Genomic DNA, 12,150 nt, shown 5'->3' on the forward strand with positions numbered 1-12,150 from the left:
GTATTTTTTGAATTGACAATAAATATTGTCACGCCCCTAACAGAGATCCTACCGAAAAATTTCGACCGCATCTTCCTACAATTTGAAGCATACATACATACAAAATACATCAGCCACATACGGCTGGAATATATACACAATCACTCAGTTTATATTTAACCCATTCGGTTGAAAAATAATAAAACACAACCATGCAGTTATATATATACAATAAACAACCCACTCGATTGTATTGAAAATCAATACAGCGAAAAAACGATAAAGAAAAGCCCATACAAACCAAATCAACACATTGCTAACCGGCTAGGCTTTATACAACAACCACAATAACACAAATACAACAGCAACACCAAATACACCAAATACCAAATACAAGTAAAGCATAAACGAAACCCAAAATAATCTTCAGATGCGACGTAGGACCAGCAGACAGGATACTCTAAGCGACACACCAATCATCTAACTGCTACCTGAAAATATAAAGGTATAAATGCAGTGGTGAGTATAGGTAACTCAGCGGATAATAGACAGAATAGTGCATGGTACATCAATCAACATGGAGATCAAAGGTATACAGTCTTAGTAGAGAATACAGAACATGATCATACTATCATAATTAATGCACCTATACATATCTGACATACCGACCATACATAATCATAACTGACATACAAACTACATAAACCACAACTGGCATAATGATAAATACAAACCCAATTTGGAATCGATACATGGTACAATGATTAGTAAACTCATCGGATCTGCAACAGACCTACTCGTGACACCTGTGCAATTTAAATATGACTGCATATAGATGTAAAATAAATGACATGTATGCAGCATGACAACCATATGCAACAATCATATCTCAAACAAGTGTAACATATTACAATCACATGCAACTAGTATCAACTAGGCATGTATGCAAATATATCTCCACAGATGTAACGCGCATCATATGCAAATGCGCATGCATGCTCCATGGTCGCCCCGCCACCTCTCTAGACACCACGACCCTTGTATGGCCGAGAGCCTTGGGTTTGTGATGGTTGTACTACCCTCTAGCCCACTATAGAGTGGTCGAGGCGGACAGTCCGCTAGTAGTTATCTAACTACATAGCATCAGGGTCTCTGACTGCTCACAACGTCGGATCTCACAAACCTCATGACCGAGTGGCACGACAGGACGAGAGACAACTGTTCCCACTACAACAAAAACCCTCATAGACATCGGTTTTCCACCGGTGTCTATTACATTTTCGACCGATGTCTATGAAGGCGATGCAAAAGGTATGTCATTTTAGACATCGGGTTAAAACCGGTGTAGTATCACTTAACGACATCGGGTGTAAAACCAATATAATATTATATGTTAATAACACCAGTTTTGGCAGCGGTATACAACCGATGTAATATTAGTTAATGACACCGGTTTTACAGCGATGGAAAATAATGTAATATCAGTATTGTTTAATGACACAAATTCGATTTCTGAAACAGTGAAAAACCGACAGTATCCAAGAAAATACACAAATATTCATAAATTAAACAAATATTCTTCTTCCAACAGTATCCATAAAATACACAAATATTCACAAATTACATAAATATTCTTCTTACAACAGTATCCATAAAATACACAAATATTCTTTTTACATCAAAAACTAATAGATATTGTACACATCAAGGTAGAACATCGTGAGTCAAAAATCAAGCTGAGGCTACATTAAATTATGAGAATCAGAATCTGTTCAACTTGCTATACTGCTCCATTCTTCTTGCGCCTTTCATTTCCCTAATCTTACCACTTTTCACCTTCAAATGCCTAGTTTTCTGAGTTAAAACATCCACTGTTCTAATCTGTCAAACAAAAGTATCATTTGGTTTACTTAACTACAACAAAGAACAAAAATAGAAGAAATATACATGCTGTAGAAGTCCTAGAATATCACCATCAGAAAGAAAAAATCATACTTGGTGGACATAAAACCTCAAACATATCCAGCAAACTACCTCTTGCAGTTCCCTCTTGACATTTTCCAGCCCACCAATATCATCCCAGCTGACATTTGGTACTTCAACAACCTGATCAAAACCCAACAAACTATCAGCATATCTCAAGGTAGAAATAGAAGTGGTTTTTAGGCCATTCATCAACATATGACAGTAAACACAAGTTACCAACCAGGCACATGAGGCTATAGAATTTCTTGAGTTGAAAAAGGTAAGTTTAATTTAGAAAGAACACCAATGTCAAATTTCTCATTTTCAATTCTTCCAGCAACAATTTATTTTAAAAATTCATGTAGATAATCATATTTAGAAGGAAAAAAACTAACTGAAAATTATTACAATTACCAAAGCAAAGACTTACAGTTTCACGGAGGGCAGATGGGTTACTAGATCCCAAAGCAGTCTTAAAGTGTTCATTTGTAACAGACATAGAATTGAGAATCTCAGCATCAATTGATTAATCTTCTAGATCAATTATGTCCATCTTTTCATGGATACACTGGAGAGCAGCTTCAGTGCATAAAGCAGCAAGGTCAGCCCCAACATAGCCATGAGTATCCTTAGCAATCCTTTCCAAATCAACCTGCATTGAATAAATCAAATTTCATAACTTGGACATTCACTGCAAGATATCTATTAACAAGGTAACAACAATTGGTAATGTTCACATACATCATCAGATAGCTTCATGTTCTTAGTATGGATGCGAAGAACCTCCAATTGGCCAACCTCATCAGGAACACCAATGTCAATTTCTCTGTCAAACCTACCGAATCGTCTAAGAGCTGGATCGATAGTGTTTGGCATGTTCATAGCCCCAATGACAATTACATGCGCACGAGACTTTAACCCATCCATCAGTGTCAACAGTTGAGACACTATGCGCCTTTCAACTTCCCTATGAGTGTTCTCTCTCTTAGGAGCAATGGAATCAATCTCATCAATGAAGATAATTGAGGGTGCATTTTTCTCTGCTTCCTCAAAAGCCTTCCTCAAATTACCCTCACTCTCACCGGCTAGCTTTGACATGATCTTTGGACCATTGATGCAAAAGAAAAAAGCTCCTGTCTCATTTGCAATTCCTCTAGCTATTAATGTCTTACCTGAACCAGGTGGACCATACAACAAAATACCTTTTGGCGGCTTGACACCAATAGATTTACATAGTTGAGGATGTCTTAGAGGAAGCTCTACTAGCTCCCTTATCTGAGCCATTTGTTTCCTAACTCCTCCAACATCATCATAACCTACCTCATCAAGCCTGTCCTCGTCTTCTCTTTTTACCGGCTCTCCCTCACAGAAAATCTCTGTATCAGGAGCAACAATGCAGTACTCTACAGGATCAGTTTCTATAACCTTAAACTCAACACTCCTCATCCCACTCCTGACAAGGAAAAGATCCCCTTTTCTAACAAGATGATATGCTTCCATAAAATAAGCTGCAAAAATGTTAAATTTTAAATCAAAAGAATTAGAAAAAGTATGAAAGAAAACAAATCACGAGTATCAGACAACTCCAGCCTCAATAAGTCTTGCTATAACAAGCTAGAATAAATTTTCATGTGGTTTCAGTAAATCAAAACCCTAACATAGAGTTGAAATGCACTGGTATGCATAAATTCATGAGATTACTTATGGAAGAAACGATTAGGAACTGACCAAGACTGAACCAAACAAGATAGATGTAGCTAACATAAACCAAATGAGTGAAACCAGTCACTCATGCATAAACGAGACATGGAACTAGCATATGTTGAATCAAATTACAGGAACTATGATCCACTCCAATTAGAACCATCAATGTGAGCTCATAAAAACATTGAATATTTACAAGAGAAAAATACTGTTATAACATTTCAGCATTTACAAGTAGAAAAGTGATTATTAAGAACATTTATAATCATAATAGATACATGAATCAGATAATCTATAGATGAAATAAAAAAAAGATAAGAGCATAATTGATTGTCAGAAAGCTTCAAGCAATGACAGGTAGCTTGATTAGTTAGATTACAAAACCCAAACAACTATATAATAAATCCAGATTTGATCAAACCAGTAACTTAAATCAATAAATGAAAATGTAGAGGATGACTTAACAAAGGTTAAATAAGGGACCAGTCTGTGTAAATACTTTGCACGCATGCTAGAGAAATCAATCATTATAGTTATTGTTATTTAAAAACCAGATGCACTTCATTAGTACTTAAATTTTTTTTTTATTTACTCAAGAATTTAGTTTACTACATCATATATCCAGTATTAAGGGAAATTAAGAGTAGAACGTTTTTCTATAGAGAGAACATAATGTAGGCTCTATATGCTCCTACTACATCTTATTCGAAACGTTAAGTTGCTCCAAGGTTCTTGTAGTGCTCCGAACATGGACTCTTAGCAAACTCTTCAATCACCTGATAATTGAAAAAAATCAAACAATTTGTTACCTTCGGTTAGTGATCATGTTGATAGTTTTTCAAGTAGCACAAGTAAACAAGGCATGCTTACTTCGATGCTTGCAATAAGGATCTTCAGTGGTTCACAAGGTATCAGAAAGTTGAATTTGCAGTTACAAATGAAGTAAAAGAATCATATTCAGCTGTCAAAAGATAACTAGGTCCATGCTCTTAGAGAGAACCATACAAAACAAAATGAAAGGTTTCGAACATAAAAAAATAAAAATAAAAAATGTTAGCCATGCCAAGACTGAGATCACTCATCTATCTATCATTTTAACCTAATAAATTAGCTACTTTGGTTTTGCAAAGTCTCCCAATTGTGTAGGAACCTCAGTAGCTTTTATCCCAAGTTCAGAGAAGAATAATAATGATGAAAATCAATTTATGTATTTACAACACTATTTTGATGTTAAATGACACATATGTAAGTAATAATGCAATAAAAAGGAGAAAAGAAATACCTTAAAGGCAAGGTACTGATCTGTCTTGTTAATTAGCTCCAGGGAACACTCTGCTTCTTCAACTCAACTGCTCGATCTACAACCAGCAAAAAAATTGTTAGAAATCTAACTGAATTCCTTGCGATCAAACAGTCCACCCAAGAAGCCAAACAAAACAATCCACAACCATCATGCATGATCATAAAAAAAGGGAAATGTAGGACTTAGAATGTTTCGAAGACCAAATGCGAACCATTAAGCAAGTTTAAGATCGTACACGACTCCAACCTCACACCGTCCAGAAAGAAAGCAAACCACGAAAAACACATAAAACATGGATCGATTGATCGAGGAGGAGAAAAGGGAAATGTAGACTTACAGACGAACTTGAGCTCCTTAGGCTCGATTTCCAGTAACCCTCCTCTCATTTCTCTTCGACTCTGTTTGCGATTTGTTGCCTCCTCCTAACAAATTGAAAGTGTAGAACCCGGAGATCGGTACAACGATGGTATCTCAGAGAGGAAAGGTTCAATTTTGGCATAGTGCAGATTTTGTAGACCCAGGAGATTGATATAATCGGAGTTCGAAGGTGGTCTCGCAGACAGCCACTAAAAGGCAGGAACCAAACCGATCTACGGGCGTAGATTTGCAAAGAAAACAAATCGATCGAGTAAACCCTACACATATCAACCGATCCACTCAAATCTCCCAGAGACGACCACAATAGTGAAAAGGCAAACACAACCAACATCAGATCAAAGAACTGCAACAGGTAAGAGTGTAGATGAAGGAGGGGATTAGGGTTTTCACATTTCCACGGGGCCTCAATCTTCACCCTCAATCTTCCCAAGCGGTGAAAAGGGCCTCAAAGACTTCATCCAGCGGAACCCCTCTCCTTCCGAGGCAAAGGCAAGGGCAGGTGGCGAGGAGAGCATCACAGTGTTGCTGGCGCGGGCGAAGCCAAAGCTCCTCGAGCTTCCCCTTTTCCTGCCCGGGATGATCGTGATTGTGAAGAACCCCAAGAACCCTTTCCACATGTACAATGGGATCGTGCAGAGGGTCACCGACGGGAAGGTCGGTGTGCTCTTCGAAGGGGGGAATTGCATCTATCATTTATGCTGCGGTTTTGCTTAGGACTGAAGCAGGTGGTTTTGATCCTGATCGGGAGAGGCAGGTACGCTAGAAGGAGAAGAGGGAGATGAAGGGCTAAGAGAGATGGCCGGAGGAAAGTGGTGGTGCCGTAGCGACGATATAGGTTTAGGGCTATAACGACCCGCCTTCTACTAACTAGGCTGTAAGGCCGGACCGTCACATTATGCTGTGCTAAACTATTCCCTGACCATCATTAAACCTAGTTGCAGAACTGTACTATTTAGAATTTTGCTAACTATTATCATTTCTCTATTCTATATGTGCTAGAGGGTGTAATCTAAGCTATTCACAATATATTTTACATCCCTCATGGTCAAGGAGCTGGACTGAAGGTTTCCCTTCTGATTTCAGCCCTCCCAATCGATCCATAGATCGATTGGAAAAGTCGAATCGATCCGGTGATCGATTCAGCAGACTACTGTATGTGGGACTTAGGTTGGATCGATCCAGCACGCTACTGTGCTCAGGGCAATATTCTGGATCGATCGGCTGATCGATCCAGACTGGCCAATCGATCCTGTGATCGATCCCAGAGCCTTCTGTTCACGACAGAATTTGCTGGATCGATCGGCTGATCGATCCAGAAGCCTACTGTTCGCGGTACGAACTCCCCAATCGATCGGCTGATCGATTGAGAAGCTTCCAATCGATCGACCGATCGATTGGGGTTTCTGATTTCGTACAGAAGTCTGATTTCAGCACTGTTTTGTGCCAAAATCATTTATATCAATTCTAAACTAATAGAAATGTCTCCTAACATCAATTATCTAGCATTTTTAACATGGTATGGTGCATAATCCACTAATTCATGACATTTAAGCAAACTGAACTGCAGAAACTAAAAGTAACAAAGTTCTAATAATTAAACTTGCTAAATCCCTAAGATCTTTGTTCCAAACCCCAGCTCACACACATCCTCATCATTGCATTGACCTCTAGCCTCCGCTAATCTATCTTCCCTTTACCTTTATCTGCAGTATAAGGAAAATAGTATCTGTAAGCTTGAGAGCTTAGTAAGAAACCATCTACCTCACTAAAACATGCATTCGATGCAATATGCTTTTGAAAAGATGCTATTAAAATCATGTGCTGAACTTGAGAAACATGGCATTCTGAAATCACTACACGTGAATACTAAAACATGGCATACAGGTTCATAAGATATGGAAATCAAAACTGATCATAAGACTATCACATGCCTCTATAAGAAAACTAAACAGAGCATGGTCTGAACTAAGCTGATGCTAAACTAATGCTAGAGTTGTACTACTTTCACATAGCTATTTTGTGAGGTTCTGAAAACTAATTACATAATAAGTGAAAATACATAATCATGCTGTTGTTTGGGCCCGGCGACTGTACTTGCTGTGCGCGCATCCCTAACTAAACCCGGGGTTGCAAATTCCTAATCTAGTAGGGTTTACTTGGTTAGCTCAACCTAGGAACGACTATGGGAGTCCAACCCAATGGATATCTAATCCAGTACAGTGCCACTGAGAAAGTAAAATACTGAACATAAGATAATAACTATTGTCTTGCTTCTACTAGGTTGTCTAAACCCATAACTAGGTTATCTGAACCTAGAGGCGACTGTGGGAGCCCACCCATTGGACATCTGGTCCTGTAAAAGCTGGAGCAAGACTAAGTAGGCTATGTAAATGCTTCTAGTGCATTTATCCAAGATAATAAAATGCCTAATTTGAATTTGACTGTGCTAAACATTCTATCGAGCACTTGGTGTACGCTAGTGCACACCTTATGTGCTGAAATTTGCATACGACTAAACTAATGCATAAAAATCACACGAATAGCTACTTATACCGCAGGTGAGGGGTTTCTTACCTCCTGTGCTAATTGTCTTACGATTCTAATCGCTAGTTTCCTAGCGGAGAAGATCCCTTCGACGATCTCCTTGCGTCTACGTGTTCCTCTTGCGGAGGGGAACGTTCTCGTGCTGGAGTCGTCGCCGGAAGGTGCTCCTATGGTCCCTTGGAACGAAACCCTAGCTTCCTTGTGGTTGGCGCCGAGAGAAGAAGAAAAGGGAGAGGTGGCGTCGGTGAGGGTTTGAGGAGAAGAAATCCCGATCAAAAATAAAACCCCACTTAATAATTTCCTATTTATATTAAGTGGTAATTTTGGCCCAACTTGAATATAAATTTAATTATTTCCCTTTCCTTTCAACACGGCCCTGCTGGGTTCACTTGGTTACTGGAGTCTGTTATAAGTCGTAGGATCCAATAGGTCTCGGGTTCAATACCCGCATAGGCTATTTTACGGTTTCATTTATTTTTGCTACTTCCGCTATACTAAAAATTCCATAAAAATATCCTAAAATTCCAGAAAATTACTAGAATATTTCTAATAATTATTTTGAGAATTTTCGGGCGTTATAATCCCCCATACCTTATAAAAAGTTTGTCCTTGAACTTAGAATAACTCTGGGTACTTATGCCTCATACTGGCTTCTTTCTCCCACGTTGCCTCTTCAGCTGTGTGATTTCGCCAAATGACTTTTACTAATGGTACCTCCTTGTTCCGTAATTTTTTAACTGCTCGATCTACTATCTGAGTAGGCCGACTGTCATAGCTGAGGTCTTCGCGGACTTGTACCTGCTGGGGCTCAATCACCTGGGTGGCATCTAGTATATGCTTCTTTAGCATAGAGACATGAAATACATTGTGAACAGCTGACATTTCCTGAGGTAGCTCTAGCTCATATGCTACCTTGCCAACTCTTCTGCTGATAAGGTATGGTCCCACATATCTGGTACTTAGCTTGCCCTTCTTCCCAAAACGCATTACTCCCTTCATGGGAGCCACTCTGAGGAATACTGAATCCCCAACTAAAAATTCTAAGGGTCTGCGCCGTGTATCTGCATAGCTTTTCTGGCGGCTCTCAGCTGTCTCTATCCTCTGGCGGATCTGCTGTATAGCTGCTGTGGTGTCTGCTACTAGATCTGTCTGAAGTTCTAGTCTTTCTGTTCACCACTCTTATACCAGCAGATTGGAGATCTACACCTCCGCCCATAGAGAGCCTCGTAAGGTGCCATGCCGATAGTGGCCTGATAGCTGTTGTTGTATGCAAATTCTGCTAGACTCAGATATTTGCACCAACTTCCTTTGAAATCTAGGGCACATGCTCGGAGCATATCTTCGAGTACCGATTTATCTGCTGTCATCCGTCTGAGGATGGAATGGTCTTGAACTTTAATTTCGTGCCCAAAGCTGACTGTACACACTCCCAGAAGTATGACGTGAATCTACTATCTCTGTCTGAAATAATTGTTCGTGGGACTCCATGTAGTCTAACGATCTCCTTGAGATACAACTGAGCTAGCTGTTCCATGGAGTAGGATATCCTGATAGCTAAGAAGTGGGTTGATTTAGTTAATCTGTCAACTATTACCCAGATGGTATCAAAACCACTCGTGGTTCTGGGTAGTCCCACTATGAAATCCATAGAAATGTCTTCCCACTTCCATTCTGGAATCTGGATAGGCTGTAGAACTCCTCCTGGTCTTGAACCTCTGACAGGTCAGACAGGTGCTAACATATCTAGCGATGTCTCTTTTCATCCCGGGCCACCAAAAACGTTTCTTCAGATCTTGGTACATCTTGGTGGAACCTGGATGCATCGCATAAGGAGTCCTGTGAGCCTCGTCTAAAATCTTCCTCTTTAGTTCCTCCTGATCTGGAACACAGAGTCTGTCACCGAAGTATAGTACCCCACTATCGGACACTCTGAATTCTCTACTTTCTGATTCTGCTAACCCCTGCTTGATTTTCTGAATTTCAGGGTCCTGCTCCTGAGCTGTCTGGACGTCACCAAGCAAGGTAGACTCTAATGTCATAGTAGAGAGTTGTCCAACTATGAGTTCGATACCGAAATCTGTGATCTCTTTCTGTAGGGGTGGTGACATGGCTGCTAGCGATATTAAGGTAGCACTGGACTTTCTGCTAAGTGCGTCTTCCACCTTATTGGCTTTTCCTGGGTGGTAGAGGATGTCTATGTCATAATCTTTGACCAGCTCGAGCCATCTACGCTGTCGCATATTCAGATCCTTCTGAGTGAAGAAGTTCTTCAGACTCTGATGATCTGTATACACTCTGCACTGAGCTCCATACAAGTAATGTCTCCAAATCTTGAGAGCGAACACCACTGCTGCAAGCTCAAGGTCATGAGTAGGGTAATTCTTATCATATTCCTTGAGTTGTCTAGAGGCATAGGCGATCACCTTGCCATTTTGCATCAGCACTGCTCCTAGTCCCAACTTAGAGGCATCACTATAAATGTCAAAGCTGTCTGTGTTTTCTAGTAGAGCCAGAATAGGTGCACTGGTCAATCTCCTCTTTAGCTCGCTGAAGCTGTTCTCGCAGTCCTCTGTCCACTGAAATTTTCTGTTCTTTCTGGTAAGAGCTGTCAGTGGGGAGACTATCCTGGAGAAGTCCTCTACGAATTTTCTGTAATAGCTTGCTAATCCCAGAAAGCTTCTGATCTCACTGGCATTCTTGGGTCTCTTCCAGTTACTCACAGCTTCTATCTTACTGGGATCTACCATGATACCATCCTTTGAGATGATGTGACCCAAGAAGGACACCTGATCCAACCAAAATTCACATGTTGTGAACTTGGCGTACAACTGGTTCTACTGGAGGGTCTGCAGTACTATTCTCAGGTGCTCTGCGTGTTCTTCCTGAGTTCCTGAATAGATAAGAATGTCATCGATGAATACGATAACGAACTTATCTAAGTATTCCCTGAATACTCTGTTCATGAGGTCTATGAAAGTAGATGGAGCATTTGTCACGCCAAAGGGCATGACTATGAACTCGTAATGTCCGTATCTAGTACTGAATGTTGTCTTGGGTATATCCCCTTCTTTTACTTTCACCTGATGATAACCTGACCTGAGGTCTATCTCAGAGAACACTGCTACTCCCTTTAGCTGATCGAACAGGTCATCTATTCTGGGAAGAGGATACCTGTTCTTAATCGTGACTTGGTTCAATGCCCGGTAATCTATACACAGGCGCATGCTCCTGTCCTTCTTCTTCACGAATAATACAGGTGCTCCCCATGGTGAGTGACTAGGGCGTATGAAGCCCTTGTCAAGCAGCTCCTGTAGTTGCTCATGAAGTTCCTTCAGTTCTGCTGGAGCCATGCGATAAGGTTCCTTGGAGATAGGATTTGTACCCGAAATGAGCTCTATCTCAAATTCGATCTCCCTGTCTGGTGCTAAGCCTGGTAACTCTTCAGGGAAGACTGCTGGATAGTCACATACGACTCAGACCTCTACTAGCTGTTGGTCCTTGTCCTGACTGGTACTGACTACGTGTGCTAAAAATCCCGTACATCCTGAATCCATTAATCTCTGTGCCTTCATAGCTGAGAGAAACTTCTTGGCCTTCCTCTTGGGTTCTCCAATGAACTCGAACTATGCTTCTGCTTCAGGTTGGAATACGACTTTCTGCTTACGGCACTCGATGGAGGCACCGTATCTGATCAAGAAGTCCATTCCGAAGATGACATCGTAGTCAGTCATATTTAGCACTATCAGATCACAAAAGAGCTCTTTGTCTACTATAACGACTGGCACTGCTCTGAGCCAGTGCGTGGATGCCATAATTTCTCCTGAAGGTAGCGTCGTCAGAAACTGACTACTGAGTACCTCTGGAGGTATTGCTAACTTCTCGGCAAATGCCCTGGATATATATGAATGGGTTACCCCAGTATCGAATAAGACAGTTGCATTTTGCTGTAAAATACTAATCTGACCTGTAACAACTGTCGAGGCATTTGCTACGTCCTCCCTGGTGAGTGAGTAGATCCTCGAATTCATCGTAGTTGGAGGGGCTTCTAATCTGCCTTGGCTGATGTGGGGACCTTCTAGTGCGGCCTGCATCTGATGTAACTGAGCTGGCTGACCTCCGTACTAAATCGGCTGCGGTTGAGGAAGACTAGTCTTGTTTGGGCACTGCTTAGCTATATGCCCTTCCTGACCACATTCAAAGCATCCTCGTGTGCCCTTGCGACAAACTCCTGGGTGAAATTTCCCACAAGTAGCACATTTGGGAAAGCTAGGCTGTTT

At 40.8% G+C, this 12,150-nt stretch overlaps 1 pseudogene; it reads right to left on the bottom strand.

Annotated features, from left to right (window-relative positions):
* Positions 1–772: 772 nt before the first annotated feature.
* On the bottom strand, positions 773–6,015 carry LOC122013952 (annotated as a pseudogene).
* Positions 6,016–12,150: the final 6,135 nt, after the last annotated feature.

Source organism: Zingiber officinale, chromosome 8B (genome assembly GCF_018446385.1).
Source record: "Zingiber officinale cultivar Zhangliang chromosome 8B, Zo_v1.1, whole genome shotgun sequence".
NCBI lineage: Eukaryota > Viridiplantae > Streptophyta > Magnoliopsida > Zingiberales > Zingiberaceae > Zingiber > Zingiber officinale.